This window comes from Emys orbicularis, chromosome 17 (genome assembly GCF_028017835.1).
Source record: "Emys orbicularis isolate rEmyOrb1 chromosome 17, rEmyOrb1.hap1, whole genome shotgun sequence".
Taxonomy (NCBI): Eukaryota; Metazoa; Chordata; order Testudines; family Emydidae; genus Emys; species Emys orbicularis.
Genome location: NC_088699.1, coordinates 26,909,532 through 26,925,698, shown reverse-complemented (window position 1 = coordinate 26,925,698; position 16,167 = coordinate 26,909,532).

Here is a 16,167-nt window from a genome sequence, read left to right as displayed (position 1 = left end):
GGGGCGGCGATTTGGCTGTAGTGTGGTACAAATCGCCTATAATATCCGGCCAAGCCTAAGAAGGATTGGACCTGTTTCTTTGACTTTGGAACCGGCCACTTTTGGATAGCATCCACTTTGGCCTGTAGGGGATTTATAGTTCCTTGACCCACCTGGTGCCCCAGGTACGTCACTCTGTTTTGGCCTATTTGACACTTTTTAGCCTTAACAGTTAGTCCTGCCTGCCGGATGCGCTCAAAGACTTTTTTCAGGTGCTCCAGGTGTTTTTTCCATGAATCAGAAAAAATGGCCACATCATCGAGGTAGGCAACTGCAGATTCTCCCAATCCTGCTAGGAGACCATCTACAAGTCTTTGGAAGGTGGCGGGTGCATTTCGCAACCCGAAAGGGAGTACATTGAATTCATACACCCCTGCCTGGGTGACGAAGGCTGACCTTTCCTTAGCGGGTTCATCTAGTGGTACTTGCCAGTACCCTTTGGTTAAGTCTAAAGTAGAGATGAATTGGGCATGTCCCAATTTTTCCAATAGCTCATCTGTGCGTGGCATTGGATAGTTGTCAGGACGAGTTACAGCATTTAGCTTACGGTAGTCCACGCAAAAGCGTATTTCCCCATCTGGTTTGGGAACTAGAACCACTGGAGATGCCCATGCACTGGTAGAGGGGCGGATTATACCCATCTGTAGCATGTCCTGGATCTCCCTTTGTATAGCCGCTTGGGCATGAGGTGACTCCCGGTAGGGTGGGGTTCTAATTGGGTGAGCATTACCTGTGTCAATGGAGTGGTATGCCCGTTCGGTCCGTCCTGGAGTGGCTGAGAAAATCGGTGCAAAGCTTGTGCACAGCTCCTTTATCTGCTGTCGCTGCAGACGTCCCAGGGTCGTGGAGAGGTTCACCTCTTCCACGCCACCATTCCTTTTTCCTTCATAGTAGACACCTGCAGGCCACTCCGCGTCATCAGTTTCCTGGGCTGTAAACTGGCAAACGTTTAATTCTCTAGAATAAAAGGGCTTAAGAGAATTAACATGGTATACCTTAGGCTTTATGTTGGAGGTGGGGGAGGCTATGAGATAGTTAACAGCTCCTAGGCGCTCCTGGACCGTGAATGGTCCTTCCCACGACGCTTCCATTTTATGGGCCTGGAGCGCCTTTAAGACCATGACTTGGTCTCCTACTTTGAAGGACCGTTCTCTGGAATGTTTATCATACCAGGCCTTTTGCTCTTCCTGAGCATTCTTTAGGTTTTCTTTAGCAAGGGCTAAAGAGTGTCGGAGGGTGTTTTGTAGGTTGCTTACAAAGTCTAGAATGTTAGTTCCTGGAGAAGGCGTAAACCCCTCCCATTGCTGCTTCACCAACTGTAATGGGCCCTTAACCTCGCGGCCATACACAAGTTCAAATGGTGAAAACCCTAAACTGGGATGTGGTACAGCCCTGTAGGCAAAAAGCAACTGCTGCAACACTAGGTCCCAATCATTGGAGTGTTCATTTACGAATTTACGTATCATGGCCCCCAAAGTTCCATTAAACCTCTCCACCAGACCATTGGTTTGATGGTGATGAGGGGTGGCAACCAAGTGATTCACCCCATGAGCTTTCCACAGGTTTTTCATGTTCCCTGCCAGGAAATTAGTTCCTGAATCTGTAAGTATGTCGGAGGGCCACCCTACCCTGGCAAAAATGTCTGCTAATGCCTGGCACACACTTTTAGTCTTGGTGTTGCTTAAGGGTACAGCTTCCGGCCATCGGGTAGCAAAATCCATGAAAGTCAGTACGTACTGCTTTCCTCTGGGTGTCTTCTTTGGGAAAGGACCCAGAATATCCACAGCTACTCGCTGAAATGGGACCTCAATTATGGGTAGTGGCTGGAGAGGGGCTTTAACCTGGTCTTGGGGCTTTCCCACTCGTTGGCACACCTCACAAGACCGGACATAATTAGCAACGTCCTTGCCCATTCCCTCCCAGTGGAAGGACTTCCCCAACCGGTCTTTGGTTCTGTTCACCCCAGAATGGCCACTGGGATGATCATGGGCTAAGCTCAAGAGCTTTACCCGATACTTAGTGGGAACTACCAACTGTCTTTGAGGATGCCAGTCTTCCTGGTGCCCACCAGAAAGAGTCTCCTTGTATAAAAGTCCTTGTTCTACAACAAACCGGGATCGGTTAGAAGAGCTGAGAGGCGGTGGGGTGCTCCGTGCCGCCGCCCAAGCTTTCTGAAGGCTGTCATCTGCTTCCTGCTCGGCCTGGAACTGTTCCCTTGATGCTGGAGACATCAGTTCCTCCTTGGACTGTGGACTGGGGCTTGGTCCCTCTGGAAGCGATGTAGGTGCTGGGGCTTTTTCCATTGACTGTGAACCGCTGTCCGCTGGTGCACTATGTGGTATTTCAGGCTCTGGCTGAGCCTCTTGGGTAGGGTTATCTGCTGCTTCCGCCAGTTTAGGCTCGCTGGTGTCCTCTGGCATTGGAGTTGTAGACGGGGTTGCAAGCGCTGGACTCAGTGCTGGCAATGGTTCTGGTGCTGGTTGCGTTGCCAGTTCCGGTTCTGGGACTGGCTTTGGTTGGGTCTCTGGGATTGGATCCACTACGGCTGTTGCAGTCGTTGGCAGGGGATCCGGTTCCACCACCTGGTTTTGGGTCTCCGGTAACACAGACGGGGCCCTGGTGAACGGCTCAGGAACAGGGATGGGGGTGAAAGCTTGCTTAGCCTGGCTGCGGGTGACTATTCCCACCCTCTTGGCTAGCTTCACGTGGTTGGCCAAGTCTTCCCCCAGCAGCATGGGAATGGGATAATTGTCATAGACTGCAAAAGTCCACATTCCTGACCAGCCCTTGTACTGGACATGCAACTTGGCTGTAGGCAAGGTTACAGACTGTGACACGAAGGGTTGAATTGTCACTGTAGCCTCCGGGTTGATGAGTTTGGGGTCCACTAGGGATTGGTGAATAGTTGACACTTGTGCCCCAGTGTCCCTCCAAGCGATAACCTTCTTTCCGCCCACTCTCAAGGTTTCCCTTCGCTCCGAGGGTATGAGAGAGGCATCTGGGTCTGGGGTTCTTTGGTGTGATTGGGGTGTAATGAACTGTAATCGGTTGGGGTTCTTGGGGCAGTGAGCCTTTATGTGCCCCAGTTCATTACATTTAAAACATCGCCCTGCTAAGGTATCACCGGGGCGATGTTGGTTGCTGGAGACTGGTGTGGTGGGGTGAGAAGGCGTCTGGGGTTTCCCTTGGGATGTGGGTGGGGTCTTGGGTTGTCCCCGGTGATAAGGTTTTGTTTCGGCTTGCCCCTTCTGATATTCGCTCCAACTGCTACTAGCTTTTTTCTTTTCTGTCACCTCCACCCATTTGGCTCCAATCTCCCCCGCCTCGGTTACAGTTTTGGGCTTCCCATCTAGGATGTACCTTTCTATTTCCTCAGGAACACCCTCTAAAAACTGCTCCATTTGCAATAGGAAGGGCAACTCTTCCGTAGATTTAACATTTGCTCCTGATATCCAGGCATCCCAATTTTTCCCAATGTGGTAGGCATGTCGGGTAAATGACACATCAGGTTTCCACCTTAGGGCTCTGAACCGCCGACGGGCATGCTCAGGTGTTAGCCCCATTCTGATTCTGGCCTTGTTTTTAAAAAGTTCATAACTGTTCATGTGTTCCTTAGGCATTTCAGCCGCCACCTCTGCTAAGGGTCCACTGAGCTGCGGCCTCAGCTCTACCATGTACTGGGTTGGAGGGATGTCGTATCCAAGGCAAGCCCTTTCAAAATTTTCTAAGAAGGCCTCAGTATCATCGCCTGCCTTGTAGGTGGGGAATTTCCTGGGATGGGAAGTGGTACCTGGAGAGGAGTTGTTAGGATGGTCTGATGCACCCTGCCTAGTCCTTGCTGCTTCCAGTTCCATCTCTCTTTTATGGGCCTCCTCTTTGGCTTTCTCCTCTCTTTCATGGGCCTCCTGTTTGGCTTTTTCTTCTCTTTCATGGGCCTCCTGTTTCGCTTTTTCTTCTCTTTCATGGGCCTCCTGTTTGGCTTTTTCTTCTCTTTCATGGGCCTCCTGTTTGGCTTTTTCCTCAAGTTTTTTAATTTGAAGTAGTCTTTGATGTTTTTTCTCATTTTCTTCTGCTTCTAGTCTGGCCAGTTCTAGTTTGCTAGCTGCTTCACTGGTAGTCATTTTCCTGCTTTCCTGTGCTGGGCCACACCCCTCTGCAGTTGACTGAAACTGGGATGTATTTAGCTCAGGCTCCTGCTGAGTGCTGCTGAGTTAACAGAGACTTTCTAACAAGCTACTCCCGAGGATGTAAAAAGAAAAAAAAAACAATTCAGATTGTAAATTACCTTTACCAGATCAAAGTTTGCTCACTGATTGAACCGTTCTCTTAACAAAGGACCTTGTTAAAAAAACTTAACACCTCTGCCTTCAGGCAAGGAGAGATAAGATATGCATCTACCTTCAGCTCTGCTCTCCAAGCAGCTAGAAGGAAAAAAAATCTCTTACTGGCTTTTGGGTTTAAAACGATCCCACCGCTGCCACCATGTCAAGGCTGTATCCCTACTTTGAACTTTAGGGTACAAATGTAGGGGCCTGCATGAAAACTGCTAAGCTTATCTACCAGCTTAGCTTTGGTCCCGCTGCCACCATTCTCGATGGATTCCCTCCCTGGGAAGCCTTGAGAAACCTTTCACCAATTCCCTGGTGAATACAGATCCAAACTGCTTGGATCTTAAACAAGGAGAGATTGACGCTTCCCCCCTCCTTCCTTTCACCAACTCCTGGTGAATACAGATCCAAACCCCCTTTGGATCTTAAACCAAGGAGAAATTAATCAGGTTCTTAAAAAGAAGGCTTTTAATTAAAGAAAAAGGTAAAAATCATCTCTGCAAAATCAGTATGGAAAATAACTTTACAGGGTAATCAAACTTAAAGAGCTCAGAGGAATCCCCTCTGTCTTAGGTTCAAAGTATAGCAAAACAAGATAAGCACTCTGGTAAAAGGTACATTTACAAGTTGAGAAAACAAAGTAAATCTAAGACACCTTGCCTGGCTTTTACTTACAATTTTGAAATAAGAGAGACTTGTTTAGAAAGATGGGGAGAACCTGGATTGATGTCTGGTCCCTCTCAGTCCCAAGAGCGAACAACCCCTTAAACAAAGGACACACACAAAAGCCTTTCCCCCCCCAAGATTTGAAAGTATCTTGTCCCCTTATTGGTCCTCTGGGTCAGGTGTCAGCCAGGTTACCCGAGCTTCTTAACCCTTTACAGGTAAAAGGATTTTAGAGTCTCTGACCAGGAGGGACTTTAGTACTGTACACAGTATGGCTGTTACCCTTCCCTTTATAGTTATGACAGACCCATCCCCTGTTGCCCAATTCCGAGCTTCTTACAGACAGAAGTTAGGGCCACATCCTTGCCCATCCCGGCTAACAGCCATTGGTGGACCTGTCCTCCATGAACCCATCTAGTTCCCCTTTGATCACAGGACCCTGCTCAGGATCAGTGAAGTTGCAAGTTCTAATAGGAAACAGCTTCTGATACAAGGGCAGCTCCTCTTCCTCCTCCCCTCCCATGAGGATGAGCAGCCCCCACAACTGCCACTCTGCCCCAGCCTCCTTCAACCCATTGCCCCCTTCAGCCTCCCGCCAAATGTCCCCTTCCCCCCATCGCCCCCTTCAGCCTCCTCCAACTGCCCCCCATCGCCCCGTTCAGCCTCCCCCAACTGTTCCCTTCCCCTCACCGTACCTGGTCACCTTCATCCCACCATTGCCCTCTTCAGCCTCCGGCAACTTCCCCCGACTGCCTGGCTCCGCCACTCTCAGGTTCCCTCCCCCCAACCATCTGCTTCCTTACCATGGGTAAGAGGGGCAGAAAATGCTTTTGAAAAAACCTTTTGCAAAGTAAAAATAAAACAAACCAAACAACCCTCTCCCTTGCTTTGTTCTGGGTGCCCAGCTGTGGGCTTGTGTGTGTGTGTGTGTGTGGGGGGGGTGTTGTTCTGAGCACACTCTGTTCAGAGAAGGGGTGGAGTTGGCCAAAGGGGCAGGTGGAATCTTTAGCAGAGAATTCCTTTCTCCATTCTGTTAGCTAAGCATTGCTGTTAAATGTCAGCCGACGAATGCAGCATTTGAAGCAATCTGACTCTAAATCCCCTGCCTCTCGGTTGCTGCAGTTCTCACACCCTCTGCTCTTGTGATGTCACCACATGACATGGTGTCTTATTCCCATAGTGTCTTATATATTAGCCAGGACCATAGTTTATAAGGTAAAAACTGAAGCATAACTCCTTCCCTTCCCCACCAGAGCTGCTGCGGCCAGGAGACAGGTGCTCTCTCACCTGGCCCTGAGCTGCTGTGGTGAGAGAGGGCTGGGGGGAGTCCTCTCTCCCTCGGGCAACCTGCTCCCCAAACCCCTCATTCCAAGCCCCAGCCCAGAGCCTGCATTCCCAGCGGAGCCCTCACCCCCCTGCACCCCAACCCTCTGCTCCAGCCCTGAGCCCCTCATTCCCAGCCCTACCGCAGAGCCCACACCCCCAACCGGAGCCCTCTCCCCCTGCACCACAACCCTCTGCCCTAGCCCTGAGCCCCTCATTCCTAGCCCCATCCCAAAGCCCGCACCCCCAGCCAGAGCCCTCACCCCCTGCACCCCAACCCTCTGCCCTAGCCCTGAGCCCCTCATTCCCAGCCCTACCGCTGAGCCCACACCCCCAACCGGAGCCCTCTCCCCCTGCACCACAACCCTCTGCCCTAGCCCTGAGCCCCTCATTCCCAGCCCCACCCCAGAGCCCACACCCCAACCCTCTGCCCCACTTCAGCCCCCTCCCACACTCTGAACCCTTCAGCCTCACCCCTGCAACACACCGTCCATATGCAGAATGAATTTTGTGATGTGCAGCAATATACAGGTGATGTGTCACATAACAAAATTGCACATATTGGTGCACATCACAAAATTCATTCCGCACACGGACATACAAAATGTGAGGAAACACTGCTCCTGACTTTCAACCTATTTGACACATCTTGAATTTCATACAGTGACTGATCAGAATAAAGTGCTCTCAAGTGAGCTACAGACCAACAGTGGTTCATAGGAATTATTCAGCAAGTATTTTAGAAGACCTAGACCATTAGAGGAAATCATGACCTGCTAAGAGACAATTAATGGAGAGAAGCAGCAAGATTAATCCCATACATTGGATTGGTTGTGACTTATTTGCCTGATTTGAAAAGAGGCCAAAAGGACCTGAGTCTCCTCGCTGGCGATAGCCCCCTGCTCGGCCAATCAGCACTGAGACTCTGAGGGATGGGAGTCTGAGAGGTCTCACCAGATGTCCCAAAGGACGGCCCAGGTCACCATCAGAGGGGATCACTCTCAGATCCAGCCTCACCTCTTTGTGAGGACCTCCCGCAATGAGAGCACCCCCCACCCCATCCACACTCCACACACACGCCTTCTTGGTAGAGGGAGGGAAGCCGGGGAAAGGGGAAAAAGAAGCAAGAGAAGAGGAGAAAGGAGGGAGGAAAGAGGAAAAGGGAAACCAAAAATAATAAACCCCAATGTCCCCAGGGATTCTAAGCGTCAAAGTCCTAGGCAGGAAATCAAATTCGGCCACCTTAAGCCAGTGTTTTCTGGGCCTAGAATGCTGCCTGCACCAGGGGGATCAGACTGAACAGGTTCCAAACCTCTCTGGGCCTCTTACCTTGGAAAAGGGAAGTTTGTTTTCGGCACAATCAGTGGTAGGAAAGGAGAAAACTCCACAGAGGTTCCTCCTCATGCTCACATCCATGAATCCTAATTCTCTCTCAGTCCTCGAGGAGAGACCTCGCGAAGGAGACTTGTGGCAGCAAAGCCGGGGGGGTCTCAGAGACTGGCCTGGCCCTGCACCTCTGTCGTGCCCGGCTGATGTCAGGGTCTCTCTGTGAGGTCACCCCCTCCCCACCACCTTTGCCCAATAGGCCGAGTTCCTGCAACAGGCCTTTGTGATGTCACTGCCACCCCCACCCCTCCCCTCCAAGCTGATGTCCTGCCCCTGGCCAGCCTCGTTGGGTGTTTGTTTCCCCTGGATCTAGGGTTGCCAACTTTCTGACCCAACAAAACTGACCACCCTTGCCCCGCCTCATCAAGGACGGAATGCAAGGCTGAGTTCACTCACCAACCCCCTGAAACATGTCAGTGCCCCAGAGAAAATCGGACCCCTGCTATTGGAACCATATGATGGAGATCTAAATGGGAAAGGGACTGTCTGAATTGTCAAGATGGGGAATGAACAACAATCTACAGCAATGTCATTAACACAAACACACTCCAATCCTGCTCCAGCCGGAAGGGAAATGGGCAGGAATTCCTGCTGTCCAGCAATGGACACACTTACAGCCCCGCACAGCCGTGAGTGGGCCGGGGAGGCGGGTCTGAGCAAACAATGTGAAGTGATAATTCACTGAGAAGAGAATCATAGTGGATGATTCCCCTGGATCTAGGGTTGCCAACTTTCTGACCCAACAAAACTGACCACCCATGTCCCGCCCCTTCGCCGAGGTCCCGGCCCGCTCACTCCTTCTCCCTCCGTCGCTTGCTCTCCCCCACGCTCACTCACTGGCTCATTTTCACCAGGCTGAGGAGGGCTGGGGAGGGTCCCTTTTCAACTGGCTGTTGTCAGGACAGAGCTGGGAAGGAGGCTGCCTGCCAAACACCTTGAAGAGGAGGCGTCCCTCCCTGTCAGAAAATCATCTCCCTCCTTCAGTTCAGTGACGGCCTGAATTGTTCCTTATCCCGGCAGAGCTGGAGGATTGAAAGCAGCAACATCAAACCCCTGCGTAGCTAGCGGAAATGAACACAAACACTCCCTTGTATCTGAACAGATGGTTAGTTTTACCCTTGGTAAACTACAAGGCTAAAGGGATGGGCGGTGGCACCAGCTCTAAGGAATGAAACACAACACAATCATCATCGTTATGCCCATCGTTGCCCCTTTATTCTTCTGCTGTCTCGCTCCAACCACCGTGGCCCTCTGTCGGTTCAGTGAGAGTGCCACACTCATTGCTTCTGACACACAAAGATTCACACACACACCTTGCACGCAAAACCTCACCAAGGAGTCACATGCACCTGCTGGTTCCCTGCACCCCTGCTGTACAGAATCCAGTCACAAGGAAAGCTTGTGGGGCCCAGAGCTGGCAGGGAGTCCGGTGCTGGAGTATTTAACCTACAGTGACGGCACTCGGAGGAAAGATGCTGAACGAGTGCCAGTTAAACATTGGGAGCTCAGGTTCCAGTCCCTTCACAGGTCAGTCCATCGCTCTAGGCAAGGGGCACATCTGAATTCTCAGCTGGCTCAGTCTAGCTGCGTAGTTCTTGTTTACACCCAGTCAGGTCTGAGGCCTGTTTCGCACCCTGTGTTTGAGGAGACCGTCAGAAACCACTCTCTGCAATAGCAAAATGCAGGAGGCCGTGTTATTGCTCCTGCCCCAGCACAGACAGACAACGAGGGAAATGGTCTATATTTGAGGGTGGGACTCCCTGCCCTTGGCCAAAGACCAGCACCTCTCTTTGACCAGTCCCTCATGAAGCGTTTCTTTCAGCAGGGAGCCCTAGAGCACAGTGGCTGGAGCGCTGCGTTTGTCACTGACGCTTGGGGAGCTCCAATATCACTGGGCTCCTCTGCCAGCAAGTCAAACGAAAGGAATGATTTCCTCATGTGACAATCCTGGGCTTGTGTGAGGGGGTGTCCACACTGCACACTGAGCCTGTCTCTGTGTGGCCTGGGCTTGGTGACTTGTGTTGCCAATCCGGTGTTTGAGCATCCAGACTGCAGTGGAAACTCAGGCCTCAGGCAGTGTCTATCCTACCGCAGTAAGTCGTCCTAAGTGACGCTGCTCCAGCTACGTGAATAACACAGCTGGATTCGACGTAGCTTAGGTCGACTTACTGCTGTGTCTACTCTGTGCTGGGCAGACGGGAGACTTACCTTACTCCTGGCGTTCCCGGTGTAGTCCCAGAGTCGCCCGGAGAGCGCTCCACTGTCGATTTAGTGGGTCTTCACTAGACCCCCACTAAATCGACCCCCGGGGGATCGATCGCAGCAGACAGCCTCACAGCTGTGCTGCGCATCCAACCTGCACTACTCAGCCCCGAGTCAGAAATTCAGCTCCTGTGGGGTGTGGCCCCCTCCTCAGCTCCCCGAGTCCCCAGTGATTTCTGCCATCACTTGTCTCCAGCCTGTTTGTGTCCATACGCTCCCCGCGGGGAGGCTGTGAGTGGTCTAGTTACAAGCTCTGGTTGCTCAGGCCTGTCAGGGAAGGCGAGCTCCGGGGAACATTGACACTGGAGATCCCTCAGAGGAAGCAGAGGCCGTGGGTATAATAGGCGGGGAGGCTAAGCCTCCCCTGGCACAGCCGCCGACCAGGCCCCAGATGCCTGGGCCCCGGTGGCCCCTCCTGTGCTCCATCTCTTCCTGTATCTGCTTAGCCCCTTCTCCCAGCCCCCATCGCCCACCGCTCCCTGGCTGAGTTCCCCCTCTCCTGCACTACACCCCCACTCTTTGGGGTCCCTTCCGCTCACCGTGTGCCTCCTCTCCTCCACTCCCTCCCCCGCTTTCCCATGGGTCAGTCCTGGGGCTGGTTTTATTCAACATCTTCATTAATGATCTGGATGATGGGATGGATTGCACCCTCAGCAAGTTCGCAGATGACACTAAGCTGGGGGGAGAGGTAGATACCCTGGAGGGTAGGGATAGGGTCCAGAGTGACCTACACAAATTGGGATTGGGCCAAAAAAAATCTGATGAGGTTCAACAAGAACAAGTGCAGAGTCCTGCATTTTGGACGGAAGAATCCCATGCCCCGCTACAGGCTGGGAACTGACTGGCTAAGCAGCAGTTCTGCAGAAAGGGACCTGAGGATTACAATGCACAAGAAGCTGGATTTGAGTCAGCAGTGTGCCCTTGTTGCCAAGAAGGCTAACGGCATATTGGGCTGCATTAGTAGGAGCATTGCCAGCAGATCGAGGGAGGTGATCATTCCCCTCTATTCGGCACTGGTGAGGCCACACCTGGAGTATTGTGTCCAGTTTGGGGCCCCTCACTACAGAAAGGATGTGGACAAATTGGAGAGAGTCCAGCGGAGGGGAAGGAAAATGATTAGGGGGCTGGGGCATATGACGTATGAGGATTGGCTGAGGGAACTGGGCTTATTTAGTCTACAGAAGAGAAGAGTGAGGGGGGATTTGATAGCTGCTTTCAACTACCTGAAAGGGGGGTGTCACGGAGTATGGGGGGACTCAGGGCCCTGCACCCCCGGCTCCCTGCGATTTACCATGACTCTCAGCCAGCCAGTAAAGCAGAAGGTTTATTTAGACGACGGGAATACAGTCCGAGACAGGTCTTGCAGGCACAGACAACAGGATACCCCTCAGTTTTGTCCATCTTGGGGTCCTCGGGCCCCCAGCCCCCTCCAGAGGTCAGAGCCCTCCCTGCCTCCAGCCACCTCACCAGCCAGCTTTCCACCTCTGCCTTCAGCGACCCCTCCCACAGCCTTTGTTCAGTTTCCCGGGCAAAGGTGTCACCTCGCCCCAGCCCCCTCCTGGGTTCTCATGTTACAGGCTCAGGTATTTCCCTTCAGTCATTCTCCCATCCCCCAACGCAGACCATCCCAGCCACACTCCCCTGTCAGCACTTACAGATCACAGTAAGAACAGTCCCAGTTCGTCACATCTCCCCCCTTCGAGACCGAACTGAGCGGGGTCACTTTAGCCAGTGACCCGGGGAAGTTCGAACCTACCCCCGTTCCCATGGATGCCCCAGCATCCCTCCCATTCCTTGGTGAGAATTACACCAGGCCCCTCCAGTTTCACGCCCCCCCTTAGGTCGGGGGTGCTCGAGGGCATTTGCAGCTCGCATGTGGGAAGGGTTATGCGGCCTGTGCCCTTTTTCCACCTCAATACCCCTGGGGTTCCAACTGGGCTGTGGTCTTCTCCCAGCGTTCCAGTCTGGAGGTCTGTGCTTCGGGCTCTCTTGGTTCAGAGCCCCCCTTCTAACCTTGGCCACCCTCTGGAAAGGCTCCTCTATGCTGGGCAAGGGTCCTAAAGCCGCTTTCCCCTTGTCCCGGGCCTTCCTCCCCCTCTGACAGGGGTCACAGGATCGGCAGTACTGCCGGACAGTAACAAAGACCCCAGGCCAGTAAAAGCTCCGTAGCAGCCTCTGCTGGGTACGCCAGGTTTCCTGGTGCCCTGAGAGGGGAATGTCATGGGCCCGGTACAGCAGCTGGCGGCGATACTTCTGGGGTACCACCAGCTGCCTCCTGAACCCCCCTGACTCCATTTTCCCTGGGGGAGCCCATTCTCGGTACAGGAACCCCTTCTTCCACAGGAACCTTTTCCGGCCACCTCTCCCCATGGTCTGTACCGCACCGAGGTCGGCCAGGTTCCTTATCTTCCGTAAGGAGGGATCTTTTTGCACCTCGGCCTGGAACTCAGCAGCTGGGACAGGGATGGCCACCTGCTCTCTCTTGCCGGCTGGGTCTGAAGCCGCAGCCTCCCTGAGCCGTGTCCCTGGGCGTTTCCTCCCCACCAGGTTAGGGTCCTGCGCCTCGGGCAAGGCACCCTCCCCAAGGCCAGGGCGCAGTGCCCCTCGCCGGCTCTGACTGCGGGTTACAACCAGTGCACTTGGTGGGTTGCTTGACCAGTCCTCCAGGTCCCCCCCCATCAACACCTCAGTGGGCAAATACGGGTGTACCCCCACATCCTTGGGGCCCTTCTTGGCCCCCCACTTCAGGTGTACCCTCGCCACGGGCACTTTGACTGGTGTCCCGCCCACCCCCGTCAGGGTCAGGTAGGTGTTGGGCACCACCTGATCTGCGGCCACCACCTCGGGCCGGGCCAGCGTCACCTCTGCGCCCATATCCCAGTATTCATCGACCTTCCTCCCATCCACCTCCAGGGGAACGAGGTACTCTTTCCGGAGGGACCGCCCCGCGCCCACCGTATAAACCAAAAACCCTGAGTCTGGAGCATCCCGCCCCGCAGAGGAGCAGGCCTGGAGCTCTCCTCCCTCCTTAGCAGGTGGTACTCTGCCAGCCCCCCTTCCCTGGGAGTGCTGCCTCTCGCCCGGCTGGGTCTCTACCCAGTCAACCCTCTGTGGGTTTGGTCTGCTCAGTCTGTCCCTGAGCCTGGGGCACTGGGCCCGTATGTGACCTCTTTGGTCACAGTGATAGCAGACCATGTCCCAGGGGTCCCCTCGAGCCGGTCGGTTGTCCCTGACGCTGGGCATTCCTTTTGGGAGGGGATTCCCCATATTCCCTCTTTGGGAGGTACCCGGGTGACTCTCTCTCTGCATCGCGGCGGGCCTGCTCCTTTGGGACTTCTCCCTGCCAGCCCCTGACCGGCTCTTCACAAACTCATCGGCCAGCCGGCCTGCATGTCGCGGGTTCTTTGGTTTTTTGTCCCTCAACCACAGCCTCAGGTCGGATGGGCACCGCTCATACAGTTGCTCCAGTACCAGCAGTTTAACCAGGTCCTCCTTTGTCTGGGCCCCAGCAGCCCACTTGCTGGCGTATCCTTCCATGCGGATGGCTAGTTGCAGATATGAGATCTCAGCGGTTTTATCCTGACTCCGGAACCTTTCCCGGTACATCTTAGAAGTCAGCCCAAACTCACGTAGCAGGGCCTTTTTGAATAGTTCATAGTCCCCTTTTTCCGCCTCTTCCAGTTGGCGGTACAAGGCCAAGGCTTTGGGGTCCAGTAAGGGGGTGAGAACCCGGAGTTTGTCTGCAGGATGAACCTGGTGCAGCTCGCAGGCCGTCTCAAAGGCATCCAGGAAGTCATCCATGTCCTCCCCCTCCTTGCGTGGGGCCAGGATGCACTTATCAAAGTTCCGTGCAGTCCTGGGTCCCCCCTCACTCACCGCAGCCGGGGGCTCGCGGCCCTTTAGCCTCGCCAGCTTCAGTTCATGAAGCCTCTGTCTCTCCTCATGCTGCCTGTGTCTCTCATTCTCCTCCCGTTCATGCTGCCTCAGTTTCTCTTTCTCCTTCCGTTCATGCTGTCTCTGTCGCTCTTCATGCTGTCTCTGGTGTTCACGATCCTCCAGCTCTTTTAGTTTTAGCTCTTTCTCCCATTCCAGCCCATTTCGCTCCACGGATGCTGCGCGTGGCCGGGGGGGTCCCTGCGCCCTCGGTATTTGCTGGGCTCCTCCCCACCCTTCCCCTAGGCGTAGGAAGGAGGGGTCTCGGGAAGCCCTCAGCAGCCGGCTGACCACTCCCAGATGGGACAGACACTGGGGCCTGCGCTGCATCTGCCAGGCTGCTTCCCTCAGAGACAGGGATCAGTTCATTCGCGCGATCTCCCCTCTCCAGCTGGGCAATGAGCTGTTCTTTGGTGAGCCTCCCAATGCGCACCCCCCTCTGCTTGCACAGCTCCACCAGGTCGCTTTTAAGCCGCTTGGCATACATCTTCCTGCTGGCCACTCACAGGCCTGTGTGCTCACCGCTCCCCACAGTTTTCAGGGAGACCCCTAGTGTGCCAGCCCTTCTCGAGGTCACCACCTCTCTGCCAGGGTCGAGCTGCAGACTTCTCCGCCCCTGGGACCACTCGCTGCGATCCCCCGGGGGACCCTGTTACTGCAAAAGTCCTTCTCGCTGGTCACACACTCCCAGGGGTGATAACCGTCTCTCTCTGACTGCTCAGCACGCCTGGTCCCCGTCAATCCCCCTTCGTTTTACTTCTCCCCAGTCACTTACTGCAGAAAGCGCCGTCCACGGGGTGCAGTAGATCCCACCTCTGCCACCAGTTGTCACGGAGTATGGGGGGACTCAGGGCCCTGCACCCCCGGCTCCCTGCGATTTACCATGACTCTCAGCCAGCCAGTAAAGCAGAAGGTTTATTTAGACAACGGGAATACAGTCCGAGACAGGTCTTGCAGGCACAGACAACAGGATACCCCTCAGTTAGGTCCATCTTGGGGTCCTCGGGCCCCCAGCCCCCTCCAGAGGTCAGAGCCCTCCCTGCCTCCAGCCACCTCACCAGCCAGCTTTCCACCTCTGCCTTCAGCGACCCCTCCCACAGCCTTTGTTCAGTTTCCCGGGCAAAGGTGTCACCTCGCCCCAGCCCCCTCCTGGGTTCTCATGTTACAGGCTCAGGTATTTCCCTTCAGTCATTCTCCCATCCCCCAATGCAGACCATCCCAGCCACACTCCCCTGTCAGCACTTACAGATCACAGTAAGAACAGTCCCAGTTCGTCACAGGGGGTTCCAAAGAGGATGGAGCTCAGCTGTTCTCAGTGGTGGCAGATGACAGAACAAGGAGCAATGGTCTCAAGTTGCAGTGGGGGAGGTCTAGGTTGGATATTAGGAAACACTATTTCACTAGGAGGGTGGTGAAGCACTGGACTGGGTTCCCTAGGGAGGTGGTGGAATCTCCATCCTTAGAGGTTTTTAAGGTCAGGCTTGACAAAGCCCTGGCTGGAATGATTTAGTTGGGGATTGGTCCTGCCATGAGCAGGGGGTTGGACTAGATACCTCCTGAGGTCCCTTCCAACCCTGATATTCTATGATTCTAGCAGTCCTTTGTCCATCCCCTCAGTAGGCATCGACTTCCCCTCTGGCCAGTGGGTGCTCAACTCCCGCTCTGCCCCAGGCCCCGCCCCCACTCCACCCCTTCCCCAAAGCTCCGCCCCACCTTTTCCCGCCCCTGCTCTGCCCCGGCCGCACCCCCAAATCAACCCCTTCCTCTAACCCCCGGCCCCCTCTCTTCTTGCCTCTGCTCCACCCCCGTCCCGCTTCTATCCCACCCCTTCCCCCAACCCCCACCCCGCCTCTTCCCCATCTCCTCCCCCAAGTATGCCACGTCCCTGCTCCTCCCCTACCCTCCCGGAGCATCCTGAATTCCATGAAAGAGCAGTTTTGCAGTGGGCAGGAAGTGCTGGGAGAGAGCGGGAGGAGTTGCTCAGTGGGGCCGCCGGCGGGCGAGATGCACTGCGGGCAGGGCAGAGCTTGGCTGCCAGTGGGTGCTAAACACCCACTAATTTTTCCTTGTGGGTGCTCTAGGCTCCCAGATTCTTTTCCTGCTCATTAGATCGCACATGACAGGTTGGTGTCTCCTTTTCCTAGGGCAGGGGTGGCCAACCTGTGCCTCCGGAGCCACATGCGGTTCTTCAGAGGTTACTTTGCGGCTCCGTGCATAGGCGCTGACTCCG